The following is a 27,880-nucleotide window of genomic DNA, read 5'->3' on the forward strand; positions in this document are numbered from 1 at the left end:
CTTATTCTTTTGAACCCCTGTGCCAATTTCTAGCCATATGGTTCCACTCCTTCCCTTGTGTCAGCTTTTGCAGTAAAACAATTCTTCTTACTAGTCTGGCAGAAAACTAGTCAGATTTTATTCTTCTGCATTTTTCTGCCAGATCAGTAAAACATATTGGCTTGCCAAGGCATCTGATGACAGCTTACTTTCCATATTGACAACTGTCTGAGAAAAGAGCTCTGCAGACAAACTACACACCACCTCTGAAGCAAGCCTCCCCACAGCCCAGCTCAATTTTGGGGAACACATGCTGGATTTAAGTAGAGGGTGAACACAGGTCTGCTAGATTCTTGGTTTGAGAGCCCAGAGTTTCCCACAGGAGTTTCCCATGTGGAGTGAAGTAACTTACTTGAGGAGTTGGATAATCAGGAAAAGAGGTCTCATTCATCTTGATTTGAAGGTCAGCCTCCAGGGAGAACTGTTGTGTCTTTCTTTGTTTAGTTCTGTGGTGCTGAAAGCCAAGGACGGTAGGTGCTAAAACACCATTAATTTAGGTAATATCTTTGGAGGATCTTTATAGAAGAGGCCTTTTGCCTGTCTTGGGTGGAATCTGGTGTAATGAAAAGCAACTTAATCCAACTCTAGTTGGGCCTTCTTTTAGAGCAGAGGTGTCTTGGAGGAAGGGATTGGTCCTATCTGCTGCTACTAAATGATTTCAAGATGGCTAAGAATATTGAGGAATTGAGGATATAGTTTGGGATCTGGCAGTGAATGCATGGCAGTGACAAGCATAAGGAGAGCAATGTATTTGCTCCAGAAAAAAAAAAAAAAAGAAAAAAAAAAACCCAGAAAAAAAAAAGAACAACAACAACACAAAACAAAGGCAACAGACTTTTAAAAATTATTATTATTTAATAATAACATGGTATAATGCATTTAATTTTCTACTGTCCTCTAATAGACACCCCCAGAGAACTGGGAGTCTTCATGATGAGCTCAACTTTCTCTTCTCAACATATATACAAAACAGTCCTGTGCCTTATTCTCTCCAGAGTGAGGATGTTTCTGCATGCTGCTGTGATCTGCTTGTACTGATACATTGGAGTGTCCTACTTGGTACAGAACATCTGTGTCCTTAGACGTGCCCATGAGTTGAAAGAAAGGCACACTGTGTAGGACCATCTTCTTCATGCAGTCTTTAGGCAAGCTGAATTTGCAAATGGGAGAAGGCTGAGCCTGTAGAATTTCTTCTTGCTGCCATAAACAAATGTGTTTTATGAATAAGGAGCAAAGCCCATGGCCAAAGTTTCTTCTTTTTGTTGAGAAGTGCTTGCAGTAATCAATACAAATCAGATTGGGGAATTTTGTGCAGGCCATGAGCATGCCTGGTTGCTGGCACACAGATAGTAGTGAGGGGATGGAACCAGCCTAGGAAGATTTTACTGGCTGAGGAGTAGTAAGAGAAGTATTGTTCCTCAGGGAATATTGTCCTAAGTATTCTTTGCCCATGGTGGTCTGAAGACACTCCAAGATCCTGACGTGGAAATAGTGTAGTCCCTTGTAGTGACATAACTGAGCCCATTTTCAAGAATAACTATACCTTGGAAACGGCCAAAGAGAACAAAAAGCACATTCACAAAACAGACATTTTGTAGCTTTGAAGGAAAATATTTCCTACAATTTTTCATACGAGACGTCTTGTAATATTCCACAGATGAGGTGGACAAAGTGAAGGCTGCCCAGTGGAGAAATTTCAGGGAACCAAATTCCAGAATTTCTGAATATTTCACCTGGCTGGTCACCAAACTGACAGTCCAAGTCTGATTTCTGGGAAATGAGTCTTTTAACAGAAAAGCTTTGCCTTTTATGAGGGGAAGAGAGTTCCTAAATGTTGAAAGTAGTGTTCTTGGTTCCTGCTCTTGGTGGAATCAAGTCTCTTTAGAATAAAACTAACAGGGTTTTCATTTGAAGACTGTGTCATGAGTACCTTGAAACTTCAGATAAACATCTTGCCTCACATTTAATTTCAATCCAGAAAGATCATTGTTTCTCATGAGACTGAGTTTGCCATTTTTCTAATTTTGGGTGACATCAGCTTTTGGAGCAGAACTAATTTATCCAGAAAAAAATACTAAAAAAATATTGTTTTACAGCAATACAGCCTTTATATTTTCTTTTGTTAATTTATCAGCAAAGCTCCCATTGTTTTTTTCACTGATGATAAATTACACTTTTTTATGGAGTGCCGAGTCATAGTAATTTCCTTGTTCCAATTTCATTAACTTCCTGATAGTATTGTCTGGAGCAACCAGATGCTGATGTGTAATCCAACTGTTTCCCTAGTATGTGGGAAGCAGTAAACTTTATGTTTATCTTGTAAACAGTTTTAGCTATATATCTTTGGCTGTTTCTTTCCCATGGCAAGATTGAGATTGGCATAAACTGTATTCTCATTGGCATCATGTAGTGCCCAGAAACAGAAACAAAAACATTCTAGACCTATGTCATTAATCTGGTTCACAGAAATTGAGTGCCTTTGTTTTGTGGTTTTTTTTTTTTTTGTGTGTTTGTTTGTTTGTTTGTTTTTCTTTTTTTCTTTTAATCTGTTTGGGTTAGTTTCTTTTTACACACAGTATTCATGAACAGTCTCTGAGAAACTAGAACTTTATAGCTGATCATAAAATTATCAGCAAAAGGGGAATATTGATATTTAAAACCAATAGAAAAATATTAAACAAAATATAGAAGAGTGAATTTTTAAAATTAATAAATATATAGCAGTTGCCAAGTCTAAGATAAGAAGTTAATAATTTTTAGTGACTGCTCTAAGAAATAGATATTTTGCATTTTTTGCAAATATTTACTGTTACGTGATTTTGCTGAGTGTCAACCTGTGTTTGGGTAAATGTATGCATTTTATATTAAAGCTATCAGGACCTATTTCATATTAACACTTGGTTTTGAACATCTCTTCTAGAAAAGTTTCAGAAGTATTTTTGAGTTACTCTTGAAAGAGTTTGAAGTCTTGAATTACTGTTTACATCTGTATAGCCGGTAATATCAGGGCCATAAACTATGCATCACATTTGTAAGTCACTTGAACATTTTGGGGAGAAATATCTTTGTTTTCCTTAAGATTAGTTAAAATAATCAACATCTGACATTCTGTCCAAGTTACTCTGTCAAAACTAGATATTTTTAGCAACAGCAAATATGAATAACTATGAGCAACTATTGCAACAAGATGTGTTTTCATTTTTAAGTGTTGAAATGGTTACTTGAAAAGAGAGGGGGCAAAAGTAACACATTGTTTCTGGTTCAGAATTTCTTTATTTTTTCTTTTATTTCTTTATTTTTATTCTCTAACAATGATTTTGGAATTTAGATCAGAAAAATTTGAACTTGAACTCCGGGATTATATTTGCAAGACTGGCGTTATCTTGTTCTGTAATTGTGGACTGCTCCTTTGCTTTATTTTAACTGGCTTGGAAATAGGCACTTTAATCTTTACTTTCACGACCAGATTGAGATTGTCATTCAGGCTGATTTTTACAGACTGTGGTACATTTATAGTGTTTCTTTTAGATGCAGCAAGATTGTGAAGTTGGCTGCAACTATATATAACTATGTATGCAGTATAACCACTTGCAGGTCTAGATTCAGTACTGAAACATACATAAATTAGATTCTGAAACTTCCATTCTGAGTGCCCAGATACGTGGTAGGCCAGAATTGGACACCTCGTATTCCTGTAAAATGTACAGGGAGATGCAGTTGCCTTAGGAAGAGAACTGTGCTTATGCAATATGGTTTCCATAGCTGGCAATGGGAGCAGGAAGGGAGAGAGAGAATTGTCATCTGCATGGAAAGGCACCTTGAAAGAACATAAGTAGATTTTGGAGCTTGGGAATTCTTGCCAATTTAGTTTAGACATAGCCTCTGAGATTCTGCATGGCTTTGCAGAGGGCTTTCAGAGCTATGAGCTAGAAAATAGTGAGTACAGTGAAATGTTTAAAAACCTTTCTCCTCTATTGCCTAGTTCGGGGCTCTAGGTAGGCACTACATCAACTTGGAGTTCAGAAGCCCCTGCTAAGAGATGTTGTCCACATATGACTCCTGGAAAAAGCAGAAAAGAATTTAAACCATTTTTCAGAAGTTTGTAGGTTTTTAATGACTTTTTTCCCCACTTTTTTTGCAGGATTCTTTGAAGACTCCCCAGTGAAGTGACTGAGCAGGATTATCCCTCCCACCTGCTTTCACTTCTGGGATATATAATCATCCTTCTTGGCTCTCCTGATACTCTGAAATTCAGGACTTTTGCTGCAAAATAGGCTAAGAAACTTGAGAGTGCTCTTTCTTGCCCAGGTAAGTTTTTAACTTATTGAGTGGCAGCTCAATATGAAATCGCTATTTTGTATCCAGGCTTTTGCACTGGGCTCGAATTTTGCTTTAGATGACTGCATCCTCACTTCAACCCCACTCTTAGTATTGTCTACAAAGTACAATATATTGGCCTACAGAAATACTGGATATTATTTTTATGTAGGTTCAAAATTCATTGCTTGCAAAGTAGTTACTAGTTTGGTTCGTAAATGGTCTGCCAGAATGGGCATAGTCAATGGAAGTTTTTACTATTGTTTCTTTTTGTTCCAACAATGAATAATAACAAAAGACATGGGATTTAAAATTTTAATAATACTTTGGGTTGGATTTTTTATTTAAAGCATTTATTTATGGGTGAAAAATGCTCCTGTGTCTCATAAAAGTAGTAGTCATGAGCACCAGCATTGCATGAACTGATGTTTTTATTCAGCTCTATTTTTATCAGTGTTATTTATACACTTACTTGCATTAAGCTTGTTGGAAAATGTAAGGTATTGCTTACAAGCAACAGCAATAGGGGTGAAAATATTTTAATTAACATTTTACTGGAAGAAAAATGCGCGTTACTTGTATTAAAAATAATTACTACACTCGATGCAGATCTTTCAGTTTTACTATTAGAAGTTAAAATCAGGAGACTCACATACTGTAACTTCTAGTCTGTTGATTTTTTTGCCCAGATTTGATTAGCACTGACTGAATCAGGACTTGTTCTTCTAATCAGATTAACATTGCACATATTTTAAAGATTTCTAATGTCGGAAGAGCTGGTATCCACTTCTCATGTATTTAAAAATATTTTTATTAATAAAATTGTATTTTGAAAAACAACTGAAAATAAGAAATAAATAATTTATTAAAATCTTCATACAGCTACTGCTTAGCAGCCCAGTTGTGTAGGAATTTATTTGAAAATGCATCATCTTCATCTAATGGTGCTCTGCAAAGTGGATCTGATTAAAGCCAATAAAACTGCAAATCTGAGAGTTTTTTTAAATGTTTGTATGTAGAAAACCTCCCACCTATAGGAAAACTGTCACACTGACTGTAAGAAATTATGGTTTTGTCAAAAGAAACAAGTTCAATGTATGGAGAAAATGAGACATCTCCTTGTTCTCTTTTTATGCTGAGTGCCCAAGTAGGGCTTAATTCAGGCATGTTAGCTTGAAAATATTTATAAAATCTTATTTTTCCTCTCCAGATCATAATGCTTTTGTACACATCACGTTGTATGCCTTTGTCTTATCTGATGTGGTGGTGAATTTAGCATCTCTTCCAACTCTTGTGGCACAGAGGGAAATAAGGTGGTTTGAGCCCGGTCTTTGTGAGGGAACAAAGACTGTGGGGGAGCTGGAAGACAAGGTGGAGTCAGTACTGGATTGAATGCTTAAATCTGCTGAAAGTTTTACATGCACACAATATAAAGGCAATTTTTTTTTTTTCCTTCTTTCAGCTGGTCATACCAGAAAAGAATAAAAAAAAAATTAAGCCCACTGGAGCCACCTTGCATTACCCTGTCTGTAATTTTTTTTTCCTTATAAAAAAAGTTTGCTAACATAGAAAGCTGTTTGCAGTTTGAAAACAAAAGGGCATCAGATTAGAAGGTCATAATAGAAGTGAGGAAAGGAACTCAGAAATGTCCCATGCTGAAGAGCAATGCTGTTAGTTGCCTCTCCCACTATAAAATTCTGGTGTCTGAGGAAAGCTGGAAGAGCTAGAAGTAGTGTTTAATTCTGTCTTCAAGCAGTGGATGCCAGCACGAATAGAAGACAGCCAGCAGTATGTTTTTTGTTTTTAGACTTTCTTTTCTGACACCAGCTGGCACTGAAGCACTTGATGTGTTTAACAGGCAGGAAGGATAGCTATGAAATGGTTTAAAATAAGTTTGAGGAGTACTAAAATCTGTGTAAAAACTAAACATATGAAAGATGTTTCTATATTTGATGGGAACTGTAGATGAAAAGCTGAGCATTTTTGACTGTTTAGAGGTTGAACATCCTCAATTTTGAGAGCCTGAGTCCCTGGTGATAGGCCAGATTTAACTGCAATCTGGAACAGAAATCTCTGGAGAATTTGCTGTGTAGATGTCCAGAATTAACCCTTGGCAAAGCAAGCATAGTTATGTTCTTCATTGGTTTGTGGGCCTAGTTATGACTTAGAGGTGTGCTTTCCTTGGGTTTTGATAACTCTTGTTCACTACCCTTATGCAAATATGAAGTTTATTAATTATATTTGTGGGTAAGATCTATTCCTACTTTGCTTTGATGCTGTGGGGGGTCTGTGCAAATTCAAACATAGAGAACGACCTTTTTGTTAAATGTTTTTTTGGGGAACTTGAATGCTTTGCTGTTACTCTGCACTGTGCAACCTTTCCAATTTGGAAAATGAGTATCAGAAGGCAGTTCTATAAATCTAAATAAGTGTCTCAAGTGGATAGTCCATCTTGGTTGTATTATAGTCTGGCTTTTAGATTTCATCTAGTGTTGAGGTTATTTCTGTCTCTAGGACAGCTACTTGCAATTTTTGACCTTTGTACATGTGCTAGATCTCTCAGTTGCTGACATAAGGGAAAATTCAATTTTTTCTTTGAGTAATTTTCATATGGACATTTGACTGCAAGTGTGCAGGAGACTGAGCTTGGAGATATTTTTTTTGGCAGCAGCATATAGCTTGCACACATATAAACTGAGGTTTACATTTATGCCAAAATAAGACGCGCCCACAGTTCATATCAAAGGTAGTTCCAGATTACCAGTCAAACCAACAGATTCGTGTCATATTTTTCTGAAAATCCCATAATCAAGTGTGTAACAGTCTCTTGACTTTTTGGATACTTTTTTTTATTTTCTTTTTAAATACAAACACAGTAATTTTAAAATGCAGTCTGTCACCATGATAATCACATGTAAAACTTGTCAGATAAACGCGAAATGTGTAGGGATTTGGTGGTGGGCTGGACTGAGAAAACACTCCCAAGAGATTTTGAGCAACATTGGCAGCTTAATTGAAAAGATTAATGTTTAACTGATTTTTTATTTTGCAGTAGCTGAAAGCAGGATATGCAACACGCTGATTTGTATAGGCAATGTGTATGAAAGAAGAGCAGGTGCACAGGTAAGTAACTTTTACAGCATATGGGCAGAAGGTTATTCGTTAATGATGGGTAATTCTGTACTGTCAACTCATCAGCAGGAGATGTGAAATATCATCCCACCACTTGTATTTCTCACAAAATTCAGAATAAGTATTCACACACTAAAAACTAGCTGAAAAATTTTAATATTATGTAGACTAAGCTAATAAAAAAGTTAATAGGGGCAATTAAGCTAATCAGTCAACAGAATTTATGTTGTATGAGTTATGTTATGAGTATTGTAGCAGTGAATGTATTTTTAGAGTGCTTATGTTGATACTTGATTGTTTTTTTCTGATTCTTCTAAGTCTGACCTGATCGAAGTTGCAGGAAAGACATTCAGAAAAAAGGCATATTTCAGGAATATATTATTAATCCCCATTACTTTCAACTTTTAAGTAATAGTAATATTGGGGAAAAAAAAGGAATTATCATAAGCTGTGCCCAAAAAACTGTAGATTTCAATGGTCTTATAGGCTGGTAAGCATATATAGTAAATACCTGCTTAAGAAAATTCCTCAACCTTTGGACTATTGACAGATGGATATAAGTGATATGAAAACTAACTGATAAATAATGGACTGGCTTTTTTTTGTTTGGATTTTTTTTTTTTGGGGGGGGGGGGGAGGAGTTGTAAGCATCCATAACTAATACAGGTTTTGAAGGCTTCTTTTTTTTTTCCTACTAAGCAATGAGTGTTTTTTTGATGTTGCTGCACAGTGGGTTGTGATGTGTGAGAAAGGAAAACACCTGATTTATCAACCTTTCTGTTTTAACTTCTATTGCATGTTTGTTTCCAGTGTTTTATGAGACTGCAGTCATCTGAATCCCCTTTGGCGGTATCACTGTTGTTTAACTGGTTTAGGAAGAGTGATGTTGAAGAGAGAATAGGTTTCAAGGGAGTTGAAACAATACATTAATTAATGGAGGGAAAGCAACAGAATACATTGGGCATGAAAACATGAAAACAGGAAGTTTGGCAAATGGCATAAGGCATCTGTATAAAGTTTTAAGTAGTGACATTTGGCATTGTAGTTTTCAGCACTTCAGAGGAAACATTTACAAGAAGAGAAAATTACCACTTTTTGACAAGGAAGGGAATTTGGATTTTGAATTAACAGCAAACTAAAGGAGTATAAAAGGTGTGAATTGAAACTAATTGGTGTTTCAGATCATTGAGCTGCTTGAAAATAACATGTGTGGTGAGAACTGTAGAAGTTAAGTCTCTCTTAAATGCCTAATTAAGCACAGTTCTGTCCTGCACCAGGGAGAAAAATGTTATGTCACTTGCTGCTTTGTACTCAACTGACTGATTTAAATGGGCAGTCAGTTAGAAGATTTAGCTTCTGTGTGGTAAAGTCCTCCTGATTAGATGGATCTGCTGGTCCAAGAAAGGGGGATGCCCTAAGGCATACAGCTGCAGGGATTAAGATGGGCATAAGTATAACCAAAGCTGTCCAGAAAACGTTGTGTAAATCAAATCGAGCTGGTGGATGAGCATTTTTTCAAGTGTGTGATTAATGTGGGTGCAGAAGTCCTGTTGCTGGGTGTCAGCTCCCACTCTGTGGCCTGATTTAAGCACACACGTATGTGAGATTGGTTATGATAAAGATATTAAAAATGAATTTTTCACTGGGGAAATAGCCATAAAAATGTATGGAAGAACCTCACTTCTACTCTCTCAAAAAAGGGCTGACAGTTGATTAAGCTTACGTAAAACAAACTGGACAATTTGACATGTAAGATCCTTTACTTTCCAACAAACTATTGAGTTCACTGGCCACAGGCCAAGAGCAAAAACAAAATGTGCAGAATAAACACTGTCTGTAGCAGGTGGAGGTAATGCCTTATTATACACAAATGCTGGTTTGTGTTGTGTAACCTGGGGACAATTTAGCAGACAATTTTGTACTTAGAAAAATCATGGTTTATGCAGAAAGGGAGAACCACGGATAATGAATTGTCTACATCTGAAAATACCACACTAGATCTGAAACACATGTCCTACCACATTGTCTTAAGATTTCAAAAGCAGAGGAAGGAAGAGAGATTATTAAATTTAATTTTACTCCCTCACATCACTTTAAAACAGATGTTTAAAACCAAAAACTTACCCCTTCTTTCCAGTGTTTATTCTTAAGTATTTTAGTACCAATGTTTTGTCACTCAAGACCAAACATAAAAACAGTGGCTATTATTCATCCTGAATCTAAGAAAGAACTATTGTAATTGTGTGCATGCAAACCTCAGTTTAAATGTAAAAACAAAACAAAACAAAATATAAAGCACAACTGGGCTGAGGGAAGCATGGATTGTATGTGTATCCATGTATATGTGCAGGTGTGGCTGGTTGGCTCCAGGGGAAGCTGATCCCCAAGGTTTCCCTTCCCCAGTGGTCTTTTACCCTAAATTCCACAAAATCAAGGGATGGTGTTGGAACTAAATGATCTTTAAGGCTCCTTCCAACCCAAACTATGAATTGATTCTGTGATATATTCCAGGGAATATGGGTTAGCAGAGGTGTGAAGTACACATTTAAGAAGCCAGGAGTCATCTGATGTGTTTTTTCAAGACTAAAGCAAAGAGGGTTATTCCTTGCTCAGTTTAGGTTGTTGCAAGTAAACAGAGAATGTATTAAAGTTTTCAGACTGCTGATATTTTCTGTGAGTCAGTTGTCTTCACATTCCTACAAAACTGGAAAGGAAAATTATGTGAATACTTAGGTAGGAGTATGGAGTCCAGCAGACTTGACTGGAGTTCTAGAGCCTACTTCACCACATCATCAATAAGTTTCTGCAGTTCTGTGTTTCCAACTTTGAGATGTAAAGGAAGAGGAAACAACCAGTTTCCCATGCAACATGTTTTGCTGATTTATTCAAATTCTATAATTATCAGCAATAGCACTTTTTCTTCCAAGTGATTTATAAATACTGACTAATTTGTTCTCACATTGTCACAACAATCTGGATTTTACTCTCTGAGAGTAAAAAAATATCACTGAAACCAAGGAAATAGAATCAGTCAAATATTAATCATAGGGTTCATTTCCTCTGTGAAGCCATCCTCAAAATGGCATTAGATCTCATCTGGGCAGTTTATTTCTCACTGCACTTTATTTCTAGTGCAGGTCTAGTCACCATGCACTTGCTCACTTGCTCATTTTCTGTGAAGCTGGTTTCTCTGGAACCTTATTGACAGAGGAGAGGAAATTAAAAGGAAAAAAAGAAAAAAAAAAGAGAGAGAGAAAATGAGAAAGAAAAAACCTTTCCATGTGGTTTTGTAAACTTGCAGGTGGTTTTGTAAACTTGCTTCAGCTTCATTCCTACCTTTCTCAGTTAATGTTTTGCTCTGCATATATGCAGGTGGAAATGTTTGTAGAAATTATCTTTTCTTAAAATGTATGGTTATCCTCTCAAGTGCAACAGATTGCCCAGAGAAGTTGTGGCTGCCCTCCCTGGAAGTGTTCAAGTCCAGGTTGAATGGGACCTTGAGCAACCTGGTCTAGTGGGGAGGTGTCCCTGCCCATGCAGGGGGATTGGAACTACATGATCTCTAAGGTCCCTTCCAACCCAAACCATTCTATGATATGATTCTATGTCTAAGCATTGTCCAGAACATTTTATGCAGGTAAATGCAAAATAGCCTCCCTTTTGTTCTCTGTGGCATAGCAGAAAGGAAAGGTGAAGGGAATGAATAAGATGACAGAGCCTTGGTCAGTCCAAACCCTTAATGCTCAACAGAAGATCTGGCAAAAGTGTCCAATGTTATGTTCTCTTACAGAGACCTGGGCTGTAAATCTTGGAGGCAGAGGTTTCCTCACTTCTCTCTCCTGCAGTGGGATGACTGTACAGTCACCTGCTGAGTTACAGTGGGCTGAGCTTGTTGACTTGAGTGTTGAGTGGGACTTTTCACGGAGAGGATGTTTTTTGTAAGCATGACTGCTAACAGTGGCCATGAAATGTGATAGTGTTGCTCAAAGATCTTGCCCCTTCGTACCAGATGAGTCTCATCTTCTTTTGTTGGTGAAGTCTCATGGAAAGGTAACACAATGTTGATACTGAAAGTCTCTAAATGGTTTTTGCTTAGAGTGCTCTTCTGAAACTCCATGGAGAAATACTTTTTTCTTGCCCTGTGCATGAAGTCTGCAAGTAGAAATTAAAATAAAAACAATAATTTAAAAGCTTTTTTTCTTGGCAAATGCTTTCCCAAATGTGAAATCTCCTGCATGCGTGTCCATGTGTATGCTATGGGATGGATAGCAATCCAATTTCCATTTTTCTATAATGCTCATTTCATAATGACAAGAGCTTCATTTTTTAAACATTTCCTTAAATTCAAATATTAAATATTAGTGAAGTTTTAATTGGAAAAAAAAGAAAAAGTGTAAGAGCAGTTCTACTTTAGTTTTACTCCAACCTTTTGTTCACCTTGCAACTATCACACAGGGAAGTCTGAAACATTATTAGTAGCTATAATTTGTGACAAGCTTATCTCTGAAGAGAATTACATGAAGTCCAAAAATATGACTTCCTATTGTCCACAGGACAAAGAGTTATACCATTCACTGGAGCAAGAGATGGAGATGGCTATTAAATAGCAATGTTTCAAGCTTTTATGAAGCTACTGTAAAAGATTCAAGGCAGCTAAACATTTTTAATGTTTAGAGAATTTGTTCAGGACTTTAAAATGGAAGGTGCAATATAATCGATGGCACGCTCATACAAATTAGCAATTTTCTTCCTGAAAAATGAGATATTCTTTAATAATTGACTGAATTCTCCAGCACCCGCCACCTCTGATACATTGTAGGTTATTGTCAAAAGATGACCAGAATACAGAGCCACTAAATATTTCATCTTAATGATAATGTATGCTGTAAAGGGTTTGAACTTTATATCGAGCTTTGAATTGACTTTTGATAAAAGGCATACTGGATTCTCTCTCTCCTTTTTTTTTTTTTTTATTTTTTTATTTTTAAATTTTTTTTTATTTTATTTTTCTTTTTCCCTTCTTCTTCTTTTGTCCATTAACTTTGTGCCAGGAGCAGGGGTCAAAGCTAGCATTTAAATTCAGACTATTTATTGCTAGTAAAATGGGGACATGAGGGGATTTATTTATTTTTACTGTAATTTTTTAAAGTTTTCTGGATCAAGTTCAACTAATAAGATGTGTTTCTAAAGCGATGGATAGAGTTAGGGTCAAAAGTGTTGTGAGTCAATTGTTTCAACGAATTATGTCCTGTTCCACAGAAGTCAAAGATAATTTTACCATCCCTAGTACTTCTGAAGTTTTGTGCTGTACTCAGCCATGCAGCCAGAAGTGTCCTACTAAGCTACATGCATTTATTAGTCAGAGAATTGCCATTAAACACAAGTGATATAAGAGCCAAATGTCTGTCATAGTCAAATGCTCTGTAGTTGAAGGCAGTTCAAAATTTATTTCCTAATTTCCATGATTGACTACAATACAAAACCTGGGATTTCCTTCATGTCTACAGATGTTTCTTTTCTTTATTTTTTAAGGAATTTCACAAAAAATGTTGTTGAAGCTTAACATGAACAAGTCTCATCAAGTTATTTTTTAAGAGCATTTTACAGTCACAGTCCTTTTTTCCAAAGCTGCTGCTTTGTAGCATTAAAAAAAAAAAGTAATCTTTATATTTTTCTCCTGATATATCACTTTTTTCCACCTCATGATTATTATATGCTTTCTACTGTTGAATTTAAGTCTTGCAAATATATAATACAAATTGCAGTGCATTCTTTAATTGTTTTTCTCATTTTGTTAACTTTTAAAAGAAGGTTCTGATTAATCTTGCAACATAGCAATAATAACTGGCCACTCACACAGTTCTCCTTTTGGAAGAATTTCTGGAAAAGTGTTCACGATCTCTACACTCTTCTACCCTACCTAAATACGGGTATTTGCTCTTAAACATTGTGTTAGTGACAAATTTAAAACTTACTAGAATGGAAAAAATGACACTGTTTTGTTATATTAATGCAAACTCTATGTGTAAATAATAATACTTTTCCTCCTTGAACTGTCTGCTTGAGGTCTTCTATTAAGACTGGTCATGTTTGAAACAGAAATGAGTTTAGAGTTTGAAAAAAAAGTGACAATTCAACCATTTCTATGCTCCATGTCATACCTGCATCTTTTCAGAAATGAAAATACGCTTTACTTCTACTTGCTTTGGATACATGTGTTGGTTTTGCAACAGCAAAATGGGATGAGATGGTTCCAGGCCTTTTTGTGGCTTGACTAGAAAAATATGGGCCACGATGCAGTCACTTACATTCAAGCATCAATAAGAGAAAAATATTCAACTACTCATAGGCTTGAGCCTTTTAGAAGAAATAAAATTTGAGCTTTAATCTCACCTTCATGAAAGCTTATGTCAAAGTTTTTGCTGTCTGGAGTGGTACAGGGTGGCGCAGAAAGAGGAGGTTTGGGACTGAAGGATGATGTCAAATTCTTTGAGAGGTAAACAGGAAGTCTCAATCATGGTAAGAGGAGAAATGGGGGAAAAAAAACCCTCAGAAAGCACAAAATGTTGTTTGCTTTGCAGTACTTCACTGGATGAATCTTGGAAGCTACAAATTTACTTGATCAGAGCAGAATGGAGAGGATGTCAAAACACATAAGCTGCTACAGATCAGTGGATGCGCAGCTGCTGCAATTAAGCTCTTTAAAGGGCATGTGTTAAGTTGTAGAAGTTTGAAGTCAGAAATGTTTATTTTGCAGTTATTCATTGTGCTGTGCCATGAACATGTATAGCACTATCCAAACAAGTGCATTTTTTCCAGTTGTCCCGTATGCTGACATGAGTGCTGCGGGTGGTGAATTCTTTCATTGCCTGGGGTCTGTCAGAGCAGGGAGTGAGGGTCCTGCCTGGTTTGTGAACACTCTGTGAATGGTATTTCTTGCTGTCACCAGTACCGTGACAGAGTGACAGAGACTTATTTTCCACATGCCTTAAGATAAGACATTTCTTACCTCTGTTTTCTGTCTGTGCTGTACAAAACATACCCAACTGTAGAGCAAAGGATGGTGCTGTAATAACCTTCATCATAGTAGTTTGGTACACACATATTACATTCAAATTACCTTAATAAGTTTAATCAAGTCTGTAATTAATGTAAAGCATTAAAGAGTGCATTTAAAGCGTTACAGTTTGTTTTCTTTTCGTTCAAGTGGAAGCGGTAGAAAGGAGATGGAGGAGGAAGGCAGCATCAAGGTTAAATTCAAAGCTTTGCTAAATGAACACCACCTGATCTTCCAGATATTCCTCAGATGTTTCATTATAACCATTGACAGTAGTCCCATTGCTTTTCTCAGGGTCATTTGCGAATTTGAAAGTACAGCGATGAAGCATAAAGTATCAGGATGAAAAACAGGAGAGGAAAAAAATACTGGCCCCTTCTTTCAGCCCTCTGGCAAATACATATTTGCTGTTGGATATACTGAGCACAGCACGTAAGTCTCCCATGAGAACTTTGTGTGAGGAAATGCACCGTGTCTGTCACTAAAAGAAAAAAAGAAACATGTCATCACTCCAAGTGGTATTGATTAAAACAATAAGGATTTCCTGGTGCCAACAGTTGAAACAACTGTGTGAAAAGTAGTGAAGAGGTATTACCATATTGTTGCAGCTTTCTCAGGAAAATTCCAAATAAACCAAAGGATTCCTGTCAATATTTGTGTAAGGAAACTTGCCGCTGCCTGATTCGGAGGCACTTCACACACATGCGCACGCACACCCGCCCCCCTGCATGCAAAATCCTTGAGAAACTTTATTACAGCCAAACACAAAAAAAGGGACACACTCAGAGTTTGGTGCACTCTTTCTCATGCTAATATTTACAACATCGATCTCTTATTGTCGGTATTTGATCTACGTTGCTCCCAGCTCCAGTCAATGGAAGGCACAGCTGCTGAAACCCCATATTGTGCAGCCTGCGTGCCTTTGTCTTCTGCAGCTGGGGAGTTCTCATGTCCACAATAGCAAGCCTGAGCACACTAAATTAGGAAAGATTATTGTTTCATTTATTGACTACACAGGTTTAAAACAGAAAGTATATCGTTTGTTTCATGTTTTATTTGTTAGGGTCATTTTCACCAAAAGCTGGGCGCATGGACACAAATATAGGGCAGCTGTACTTCCAGCCACCCCAGTAGGAAGAAAATTACAAACGTTATTGAAATGAAATTGGGTGGTTGGTTGCTTTCAGGAGGCACAGCCTCCCACCTGCCTTCTCCCAGCCATCCTTTTGTGAAGACTTGCTGCAGGTTTGGGTTTTTTCCCATCTTTTTTGCATCCAAGTTCCTTCCCAATAAAGTGTTTATCCTACTGGACGGTTCGTTTTAAGTGAGGCTGCTTTTACAGCGGAAGGGAAGACAAGCGAGTTCAATTTTTGAGCTCAGTTTTCCAAATGTTTCTTTCATGGAACAGTCTATAGAGAAAGGAAGGCAGCAATTTTAGCTTGAAGCAAATATCACTGCGGAGGAACAAAAAACGGGAGGGGAGAAAAAGAGAAAAATCTATTTAACACTTTAGGATATAATGGTATTCAAATAATATATTTTTCTGCCATTTATTCAGTTGTGAAGGAACTCTGAATAATAATAGCTGCTGTCAAAGATATTTATTTTTAAGAGGGTCTTTATGTAAAATCATTTTTTTTATCAGGAGTGATTTTTCTCCAGGAGAAGTCTGCCATCTCCTAGCAACCGATATGGCTATCTTTTTTAACAGACGCTGCTATAACAATGGGTGCCTAACCTTTATATGGAAGCATTTGCACATGTACAATCAGAATGCTTACGAATTCAAACCGAGTTGTTAAAGTGCTCCAAGGGAGACACTGGTTACCACTGTATCTACTATGAATCTCATCTAACCAAGATTTTACAATGGCAGCCATTTTAGCTGTAGCTGAGTACTTCCCGACAAGCTCCAAAACTCCATCTGCAAGTGTCCCACACCTTAATTTCTCTGTCTCTTCTCTCACAGGAAACAAGGGGATTCGTTTGGCTGCTTAGTTTTTATTTCCTTCTTTCTCTTTTAGATTGTGTCACTCCACTTCAGGAGCAGCAGCATCACTTAAATTTGCTAGGTAAAGAATTCCTTAGTTTCATATATGTAAACAGTAGAGCACAAAGACCTGTGCCTGCAAATGGAAGATTAATTTTAATGTATATGACTGTAAATTAAGTGCCTCTGACTAAGGGTGGGCTCCTCCACTTTTCTCCATTTGGTTGTTTTTTGACTGTGCAGATTATGAAGATTTGGACAAGGGCAAAATCTGGCTAAGTATAGCATGCCCAGGCTCATTTCAGTGGTTCACACCTGCATACCTGAAGACTGGTCTGGATCTTGAACACCATGTGATGCCAAGAATGAACTCTGTGAAGAAGAAAAAAAAAAAAAAAAAAAGAAGTAGCTATGCAAAAACACATGTGTATGGTACCCTAGGAGATGAGAGATCTAGGATTGCGGGAGCGGCAAAGAAAATGCGTGCAACCAATATGGTTGATAAACGAACTTCTGGTTTATTGCGCAGCAACTTTTGCTTATATAGTGCTTCCGTGACCACACCCCAGCCACCAACATAACTTTTTATTGGACACCCGGTGTGTTTACCTGTAGCACAGCGAATCCCTGGTGCAGGTAGCACCGGAGTATGGGCCGATCTAATTGGCCTCCCAAACATGGGGTTGGGCATAGCAAAGGGGTCGTACCTCCTACCTCTTCGAGAATATTCAGGAATATTCTCCAACATTCTCCAAACCTCTCTAACATTCCCCAACATAGGATCTAGCTTCCAGGAGTTCAGAGCTCTCCAGGATGTCTCAGCTACTGCCCAAAGGCTGTTCCGTAACATGTCTCTGTATGGGGCCTTCCAAATCTTACAAATCTTTGTTTCTTTGCAGAAATAGAAGCAACCCTAGGACTGGAAAAAGGGAGCAGAAGAATGAATCTTTGGTTGTATACCTGATACATGGCCTCTGTTCCTGCTCCTAGGGCTGTGAATATCTTGAAGCATTCTTGAACAAAATACAGGAACAGGGTTGGCAGCACACATGTTGCTGGTGATAGGAGCAAATGAAACAAAAAGCCATGTCATTTCCATCAACAGCATGACTAAACCAATAATTTCTTATCTGTATACCACAATGAATAAGCCAGATCCAAATCACAAAAAAATGTGGAACAATTACAAATAAATAAAATAAAACAAAAACTTTCCCTGGAGAGGTCTTCTATCAATGAAGTACAGTTAAACACTGGACTCCAAAATTCCTGCCCCCAAACCTGTAGCTTAAACCCCCATTTAGCAAATTCATAGAATCATAGAATGGTTGGGGTTGGAAGAGACCTTAAAGATCATGTAGTTCCCACCCCACTGCCATGGGCAGGGACAGTAGATCAGTTCCCCATCCATCCTGACCTTGAATACTTCCAGGGAGGGGGCAGCCACAACTTCCCTGGGGAACTTGTTCCAGTGTCTCAGCACCCTCGTAGTAAAGAATTTCCTCCTAATATCTAATCTAAATCTCCCCTCCTCAAATTTTAAACCATTGCCCCTTGTCCTCTTACTACACACCTCTGCAAAAAGCCCCACCCCAGCTTTCTTCTAGGCCCCATTTGAGTATTGGAAAGATGCTATGGGTCACTTCAGAGCCTCCTCTTTTCCAGGCTGAAAAACCCCAACTTCCTCAGCCTGTGTTCAAAGGGGATGTGCTCCAGTTCTCTGGCCATTTTTGTGGCTCACCTCTGGACAAGCTCAAGGAGCTACTGGACACAGCACTCCAGGTGGGGTCTCACAAGAGCAGAGTAGAGGGGGAGAATCACCTTCTTTAACTGGGTGGCTATGCTGCTTTTGATGCAGCTCAGGACCCAGCTGGCTTTCATCAGAAGCTATGACAAATCCCCAGGTGTAATGACGAACATTATTAAGATTCTGCTTTTTCTTCCGGTTCCAGTGTTTTCCCTCTTCTATTCTAGTATCTGTTCCATTGGGAAAAAATAAAAATAGTGATGCTTCATCTTCATAGCCTGAAAATATATATATATATACATATATTTCATTTGTGGTTGACCTAAAATTTGCTTGGAAACAAAACCATCTTATGTATGCATTTTTTCATCAAAATATTTGAAATCTGGAGAGTAAAATGGAAATCATCCTCTGTGGAAGACATATTGTTTTCTTGTAATACTATCAACAAGAATTTTTTCTATATCAAACCTGATTTTTTTACAGTCAATCTGCTTTGTAGACCTTTTGCCTTTCCTCTAATTTGCAGCCAACTGCAAATTCTTTTTATATGTATCTGGATATTCTTTGTTTAGTGGTTGACCATTTTTCAGTCAATTTAGTGTGGTCTCTGCTTTTGCCACATTTAACGTTTTGCCTAATTCAGGCTTTCTTCTTAGTTTCCACTGATAAATAAGACTATTATGTTAGTTTATATATAGCTTAGGGATCACAATTTAGATGTTTCCCCTATAGCTTTACATATACATACTTTACATCAGAAAGGCTGAGTCAGTGAATTGTACTTAGCAGTTCTTACTTTTGAAGTACATTTTAACTTTAGAAGTTTTTACACAAATCCTTGATGGAAATTACGTATCCCAGAAAAGAAACAAACACCCCCCACCCCCCAAAACCTCAAACAAACAAACAAACAAAAAACCCTAAAAAATCTTGATGTAAGGGGAGTAAATGCTATTCTTTGAGACTCTGATGCAAGTCATTTGAGTGCTTAACCACAAATTTTTAATTTAGTCCTGCTAAGAGGATTCATTAAACTTATATGAATTTAATTCACAACCTGAGCTATGAAGCCATAAAACTGGTATATAATTTGAAGTGAGTAATTTACTTCCAAACTATATTTGACAAATTTGGCCTTTTTTTCTGTTTGTGGATTACCACCTGGGAGGCCTGTGTTTATTAAGGATGTGAGATAAGGATACATGTCTTAGGTAATGGCGAGCAGGTATGACCTCTTGGATAACAGCTCTTGGGTATTTCTGGCAACCACAACTTATAATTCCTCTTAGAAACTTAGCCACTTTAAAATAAAAGTAGTTACACTGCTATCTCACTTCTCTGGCAATCAGAAACTTTCTTCTAATTTTCCAGTCTAATCTCACCCAAGACTATTATTTGCTGATCATTCTTGGATGAACTTTGGTTTTTCAGCTTTACTAGCTCTTTGTCTTCTCTAGTGTATACACAGCATCTGGTTTGTTAAATTAAGCAAGCTTCATCTAAATCTTTCTGTTCCCTGGGATATCCTAAGAAATATTTTTTTCCATCTATTCAGATTTCTTACTTTTATTATTGTTTGGCTTTATTAAGCTGTTTTTTCTAACTGCAAGTGAGTGTCTGGTATTGTTTTTATTCATACTCTTTCTCTAAGCCTTTCTATTTTATTATAACTTATCTAAAATCTATTGATTCACAGTATTCAATGGGCTCAATCCAATTTATAATGAAAGGATAGAAAATGTCCCATTTTTTTTCTCTTTTGAAGGTATAATACTTGCAGAAGTACCTGACAAATAAAATTAGGTAATTTTAGAACCATTTAAAGATTTTTTTTTTCTTGATCATACATGTCTTGCCTAGGGGTTATTGCTCTAGAAATCCTCCCTGCTCATTGTCAATTTATGAGTGGTGATGATTCCAAATACAGTCTGCCTTTCCATATCTATCCTGTCCCATGTCTATCAAAACCTTTGTTTCAGCCTTTTTGCATGCTTTTCTTTTTACCTGCAATAAAATTCTTGGCAGCAGTGGCTGGATGAATTATTCCTGGTAGATTTCAGTAGTATTTTGTTTTTGCTTGTAAAATTAACTTCTTTGCCCCGTGACTTGCATGTGCAGCTACTCTGTAATTAGCTGTTTCCTTTTCAGACATCCCAGGTGTCTCTACCTGATTTCAAGTTGAGTGCAGCACCTTGCAATAAATGAGGAAAGAGCTGCAAAGAGGAAATGGGATTCTAGTGGTGATCTTGTCATTAGCAGATCACAGACCAAGGCATGGTTTGTATCTGGCACATAGGGCCACAGGACAGGAGAAAGCTGGGGTGCTCAGCTGCAAATATATAAAGACTTAACGAAGAGAAAATGAGGCAGAGAGCAGTTGTATGTGGTTCTCTTGCTGTGCAGCACTTTTTGGATCTCTGACATGTTACTGATGTTATCCTTACACTTTCCCTAGCTATTTGCTATAGTTTCTTGCTATAACAAGTTAGATTTTATGTATTTTATGAAAAGCATAAAGGTGAAAAGCTGAATTTTTCCGATGCAACAATGTACCACTTATTACCAGTGATCGAGAAAGTTTTTGATGAAGAGAAGATGCAATTTTAAGAAAACTATTGTGCCAGCGAATTTTAAAGGTCAGAATCTACGAGAAATTTGTACATTTTTCCCAGCCCAAAGCCGAGGAAGAGCTGATCCTGCTTTCCTGGCTTGGGAAACATTGTTGCACTGGAGCAGCATTCATTGTTTGCTGGTGTACTGAGAGCTCCCCCTCCTGTTTCCATCCTACATCTATAGACCTGCAGATCTTGCATCTCTAAATCACAAATTTCAGATATTTTCCATTTTTTATTTTTTTTCTGCAGCATGACACACCAGCATAGAGAACACTTTTCATTAGCATCAAAAGCCCTCACTAAGGAGAATGCCCAGCTTTCATTGGATCCAAGGGGGAAACAGTGGCAAAGAATGAGGAAAAGACTAGGGTAGGAAAAGGTTAGGGTACTTAATGCAGTATTTGCCTCAATCTTCACTAGTAAGACCAGTTGTTCACTTGAGTACCAAGTCCTGTGAGCTGGAAGACAGGGATGGAGAGCAGAAATAAGCTCCCACAATTGAAGAGGGAATGATTTGCAAGTTGCTATACCACTTAGACACTCACAAGTTTATGGGGTCGGGTGGGATACACCCAAGGATACTGAGAGAGCTGGCAGAAGTGCTCACCAAGACATTTTCCATCATTTACCAGCAGTCCTGGTTCACAGGGGAGGTCCCAGTTGACTGGAAGTTAGCAAATGTGATGCCCATTTACAAGAAGGGGTAGAAGGAGGATGTGGGGAACTGCAGACCTGTCAGTCTGACCTCAGTACCCTGGGAAGTTTATGAAGCAGATCATTCTGACTGCTGTGACAGTGCACATGCAGGAAAATTAATAGATCAGGCCCAGCCAGTATGGGTTTATGGGAGATGTGTCCTGCTTGCCTAACCTGATCTCTTTCTATGACAAGGTGACCCACTTAGTGGGTGAGGGAAAGTCTGTGGATGACCTGGATGTTAGTAAAGCCTTTGACACCATTTCCCACAGCATTCTCCTGGAGAAACGGTCTGCTTATGTCCTGGATGAGTGTATACTTTGCTGCATAAAAAATTACCTGAATGGTAATTCAGGGACCAAGAAATTGCGGTGAATGGAATTAAATCCAGCTGATGGTTGGTCACAAGTGGTGTTCTCCAGGACTCAATATAGAGGCCAGTTCTGCTTCATATCTTTATTGGTGAGCTGAATGAGGGGATTGACTGAACCCTCAGTAAGTTTGCAGATGACACTAAGTTGTGACAGCGAGTTGATTTGCCTGAGAGTAGGAAACCTTTAAAAAGGGATCTGTCCAGGTTGGATCGATGGGCCAAGGCCAATTTTATGAGATTCACCATGACCAAGCGCAGGGTTCTGCTCCTGGGTGACAACAACCTCATGCTTGGGGAAGAGTGACTGAAAAGCCACCTCAAAGGAGAGGTTTAGATTGGATATGGAGAAGAATTTATCCACCAAAAGGGATGTCAGGCTGCTCAGGGCATTGGTGGAGTCACCATCCCTTGAGGTGTTTAAAAAACACCTGAATATGGTGCTTAGGGACATGGCTTAGTGGTGAACTTGTTCAGTGGTGAACTGAGTTAATGGTTGGACTGGATGATCTTAAAGGTCTTTTCCAATCTAAAGCATTCTGTGATTCTATAGTTCTATGACAATTGAATTGGAGGGAGGAGGAGGAGGTAACAGTCTCAAAATCTTCTCTCTATCTCTAGGATACTGAAGGAAGTGCATAAGAACAAATTTTCAAGAAATATAACTAGGTTTAATGATGTTTTGAATTGTCTCATGTTCTGTTTTTCAAGGGTCCTTGAAACTCTGTTTTCTTAAAAGAAGTTCTTCTGGAAAATTACTCAATTAATTCCCCATTGTCAGTGAGAATACAAGCTTTTTTTGCACAATTTTTTTTTTGCTGAACTTACCTAGAAGGCAAGGAAATAAAAAGACAATTGTTACTTATGTCTGAGGTTTTTAGAAATGTATCTATGTTTTAAAGAAACGTGTATGAACAAGCATATATACCATTTGAGTGATGGCATTCCCTAATCTTGTTTGAATTTTTGTTTGTATGAATTCATGTAGAGCAAGGAAGGAGTCAAGAGTTTTATTTGATTTCTTTGGTTGTTCTGGGATTTTTTTCTTTATTTCCAAGTGGGTTCTGCTTTTCCTTTTTACCTGGGCTTTACTGTCTTTCATGCCTTTCAAGAGATCGAGGCAACCTTGGGAAAGCTGCGGGAATGGGTGGACTGCAAAACAAAGTTTTGGTGACACGAGAACTCAGCAAATCATAGCCTGAGAGCTGAGATCAGGCGCCTGTGAACCAGCAGTGATGCCTGCAAGGAAACAGGGCCTCAGGAAGGATACAGCTAGGCTGTGGCTTGCAAAGCTCATTGTGTCTAGAACTGCAACTGAGATGTTTCATTACTTTAAGATTGTGCTTTGATTTTCTCTGCAGAAAGATAGACCACATGAGTTTCTGGCTCCTTCCCTGAGGTGAGGTATGATCTGAAGTGCAGCCCAGATGCTGGAGAACTTGAAGTCTCAGACTCTTAATAATGAAGGGTCTGCTTTAATACAACCCTATTTAAGGATAATTTCACTAGTGAATCACACAGGAAAAAAAAGGTGTTCACATTTTGGCTTTTAGGTATGTTTTCCAGAGGAAGTGCTAGTAATTTAACTACTCTTCTCCTTCTCTTCCATAGTTCATCTTTTCCTACAGCTCCAGCCTACCCACAGGCACCGCCGGCTCACACACCAAGAGGAGCGTGGAGTATTTCTGGAGCCCACTGCTGCAAGATTTTATAATTGCTTGTGAAATTTAGTTGGAGGAGAGCAGAGGATGAGGCTACTGCACTGTTGTGCAGAAGAGCTATTGCTAAATAACAGCAGCAGCCAATGAAGCATCTGTATTTGGCTGCCAACTCACATGGACAAAACAGGATTTTTTCCTACTTCTTCCTGAACGTAAGCAGTTATGTGTTGTTTCTGCTGATTGCTATGAACAGATTACAGATAATTCAGGGCAGAAAACTGTGAGAAGAAGGTAAGAAACTGAGTGAAATGGAGAAATGTACGGGAAGGTAACTTTGGGAGGACGAGAAAGAGGAAAGGGAAAGAGTGAGATCACTGCCCTGTAGATTAAAGAGCAATTAAAGACCTCTTCCTATCAGACAGGATTAGAACATCAGGAGGAATTCCTTTACATGTTGCTGTTCATCTGTCTGTTTGGGTACATAATAGTTATCTATACTGTTGGATGCAGACTAGGTAATAAACATCTGTGGTTTTAAAAGTCAGGTGATATAACAATAACTTTTCTTTTTTTTTTTAACTGTGATTTTTCATTTAAGGCAAATCACTGGAAATGTTGAAACTGACTCATGGCTTCTGACAGCATGTTCATTGATATGAGTTCCAGTACGATGGACCAGCCACAGCTGTGTTTCACAGGGTACAGTAGCAGTACATGCTAACTTAATAATTTCTTTGAGAAAAAGTGTCATTTAGTTCCTAAAATCCTAAAACTTGTAGCATAGGTTTGCATGAATTTGATAAGAAATATTTTACCTTTTCATTTTTAGTCTTGCAATTAGTTAATCTAAAAGTGCATTTAGTTACTTTAAAACTATCTCAAGTCACTTTCGGTGATCTCAAACCTATAAAGATTAACAGAAAAATCTCTGTGTGTTACTTGGACTGAAATTCTTCATACTGAGTGTAAGGGGTGGCAGTATTAAGGGAGTTCAGTTAATATTTGGCTACTGTCAGTGTCTTTTACTGTAACTGTTTTTCTTGTCATATGCTGCTCTAAATCTGGAAAGACATACATAATGTTGTAAAAATAAAAAAACAACCAACAAACAGACAAACAAAACCAAACCACTTAAAAACCTCCAAATTAAGCATCTAAAATAGAAAATGTTAAGCACTTCCTATCTATTCCATTCTACTCTCTCAAAACATTTCCTAGTGAAAGAAAAAAATTTGAATAGCTTTATTAATAAGTTTCATGGTGTTCCTGTATGATGGGAACAATATATTCTTAAGCGCTCCATGCATCTGAAATTTGTCTTGATGTGGCCCATTTATTTTAATTTGGGTCTGTCAGTGGAAAAAAAGAAGTAATTAAACTTGTGACTAGCATGGAGAAACACTTTACATTCGAACACTGTAGCTTCATACCCAGTAGTTTCTTTCTATTTTTTTCCAGTTGTCAGATCAAAGTCTCTCAAGTACTATATCTCAGCCATGCTTTGATTAATTACTTCACACAATGAATTTGCAAATTATATTTCTGAAGTGATTTATGTATGTTTTAACTTCAATCACACACACCCGCCCCCCTGTTTTGCTATTTGGTTCTTTTTATTTTTGATTCCTGTCTCTATTCACTAAGGTAGTCAGTCCACACATTGGAAAAATATTTTTAAAAAATAACTGAAGTATTTTATGTGTAACAAATTGATATAGACAGATATTTCCAGTAAAGAGCAAAGTCTTACCTGAACAGGGCAATTAAATAGAACTATAAGAAACACTTTAATTGCAGTCACCCACCAGCACTTCTACTCAGTTCTTTATCCTCCATGCTTTGTACAAATACATGAAGTTGCTCCCTAAAAATTCCCAGATGCAGGTTTTGTCCAGGCTGGGGTCTTGTTTGAGATAGGGCTACTGGAATAGCTGAGCTAAGGCAATCTTTAAAATACATGTTCAAACCAAACATTTGGTTACTGTACTTAGACATTGGTAAATAGTGTTTAGGGAAGTAATAACTTGCCTATACCAGTAAATGTGCTTGTCTGGGCAAAGTTTAATATTTACATTTGTGGTTTCGTTGTACATTCTCACATGATAGACTGCTGCTGTTCATGCTCAATCCACTTGCATTACATAGTGGTATTTAATCTCTGTTTAGTGGTATTCTGTTTATAGATATAAATATCATTCACTCTCTATGACTTGATCTGACAAGTTCCCGAAGGAATGCTGGAATGCTGTAAGATTATTTCTCTTGTTACCCCTATCTGATATCCTTAGCTCTGAGTGCTTGAACAAGGAACTTACACACATTAGAAGTAATTTTCATCTAGACGATTTTTGTTTTGCCTTTTTTTTTGTTTTTATTCAGGTGTGACCCAAATGAGGACATGAGGATGGAGGTAAACCAGCAGCAGGGCCCTGACTGCGGAGCTGTGACAGGGATACTGTTCCAAATACTCTTGTCCTTGTCATAGCTGCAATGAAACTCTTTTTCCCATACATATAAGAAGCATCACAGAATTAAGCAGGCTGAAGTCCTGCATATTGGGAGTATTCATTCACACTCTGACTTCCTTTTGAAATAAGCTCATAGCTCTCTGTCAAAACTCAGCAGTGGTTTGAGGGATAGTTCCCTTTGAAGGCCTCTTTTTAAAAGAATAAGAGAAAATAGTTCAATAAATTTGGTTCTTTGATACTCCTGTCAAACTTTGTGTTCTCAAATACCCCAAATGCCTTCCCATCATGTTTTAGAACGTGGAACAATTTCCTTAATATTTGACATCACTTCTGTGTTGGTGGACTACAGAGTTGATCTCAAAATATTTTGAACACTTGAAGCAGGAAAAAAACTTGCACATAAAAAAAAAAATAATTGTGTTCTGAGGCCACCAAAACGGGGCAGAGGGGGAGGCTCATAACAAACACTGTGCAGTGTGCAAAAGGCCAGTCTAGTCTAGATGGGGTCAGATAAATAATGTATATGTAGGCAGACTGCAGCACTGCACCCAGAGGTGAATGATTGTTCCCCAAGACAGGTGCATTGAGGCATATAGACAGAACACAGTCAGAAAAAGCTGTCTGGCCCAGAGTCATGTCTCCAATGACAGCTAGCAGTGGAGGCATGAGGTAATGGGTATACGTTTTAATGAAATCTCGAGTCATGCTCTTCCTTGGATGCCTTCCCTGTCCTAGCTTGCCCTGTGCTTTCTACCTTCAATTGCAAATAGCTCCATGACTTCTAGGTCTGATCCTGGACATTGGTAGAGACAAGGCTATTTCCATTTTTCAGATAAATTTCCCTGGTCTTTCTGAAGTTGCAGGATATTCCCAAAATTTGTAGGAGTTTCAGAATACTGAAATCTTTTGTGCCTCCTGTGCAGAACAGTTCCCTGCTGTAAAGAGATGAACTGCAGCTTCTTTTAAGTCTTGCCATTGCCTCGTTTAATTCTGTGCTCATGGCACTTGTCAAATTTCATTTTAACGCTAATGTGGGCTCAGCCTGTGCTCAGCTGCATGTCATTGTAAGATAGGGCATAGCATTGCCTAAATTTTTTTAAAAAAGCAAACCCAGCTGACTCAGACTGAATGCCCAGGGTCATAACGAGTCTACATGTGCAATACATTTTCCCACGACTCTCCTGAAGGTGTAAAAAAATACAGATGACAAGATTGTTTCTATTGCTAGGCCCCAAATCAAGAAGCAAGAATGTCAGCAAGATAAGTGCCAGCTCTGCATGAAACAGGAAGGATCCTTTAAAAATGCATAGGTTGATTTTTTTATAGAGGCTGTTATAAAATCGTCCCTTGATGAAAAGTAAATTACTATCTCTATTTCTGGTTCAAGACTTGAGAAATCCAGGGACCTGGCATAGTAATAAGTAATTTAAAAATGCTTGTTATTAGGATATCAATGTGTTTTGTGTATTGAAGCAGAAAATCCAAATGTAACATTCTCCAGCCATGTAAGAAGTATGTCAAGAGAGTACTATCATTGTGGAAGAAATCAAAGTAAATACATTTATGGAAGGTCCTCATGTTTCTTAAAGTAGGATTCATTGATCCAGTGTTTGATTTTCACCATGTTTATATATACCTATAATGATCTTTGTAAAGGATCTGCTGGGTTACATTACTGCCTTATAAATAAAAATGAAAACATTCAAAAGTAATTATTTCTTGGTATCTTTTATTAACTCTCTTTGTGTAAATTCCTCTCGATTATTAAATATTGTGAAATCTACC

At 37.7% G+C, this 27,880-nt stretch overlaps 2 long non-coding RNA genes across 5 annotated transcripts; one reads left to right on the forward strand and one right to left on the reverse strand.

Moving 5' to 3' along the window:
• LOC139795794 (uncharacterized) lies at positions 1-27,807 on the forward strand. 4 transcript variants are annotated; one of them, XR_011725702.1, is made up of 7 exons: positions 1-442; positions 4,181-4,347; positions 7,409-7,479; positions 14,840-14,977; positions 23,578-23,839; positions 24,226-24,326; positions 26,007-27,807. It is a non-coding gene; the product is annotated as an uncharacterized lncRNA (long non-coding RNA). The 4 variants fall into 4 exon arrangements; XR_011725703.1 differs by lacking the exon at positions 14,840-14,977 and having other exon boundaries at positions 5-442; XR_011725705.1 differs by lacking the exons at positions 1-442; positions 4,181-4,347; positions 7,409-7,479; positions 14,840-14,977 and adding an exon at positions 23,171-23,370.
• Positions 15,526-25,576, reverse strand: LOC139795801 (uncharacterized). The gene is made up of 4 exons (XR_011725706.1): positions 25,378-25,576; positions 18,277-18,560; positions 17,496-17,590; positions 15,526-15,954 (listed from the first exon to the last, which is right to left on the reverse strand). It is a non-coding gene; the product is annotated as an uncharacterized lncRNA (long non-coding RNA).
• Positions 27,808-27,880: the final 73 nt, after the last annotated feature.

This window comes from Heliangelus exortis, chromosome 1, assembly GCF_036169615.1.
Source record: "Heliangelus exortis chromosome 1, bHelExo1.hap1, whole genome shotgun sequence".
NCBI lineage: Eukaryota > Metazoa > Chordata > Aves > Apodiformes > Trochilidae > Heliangelus > Heliangelus exortis.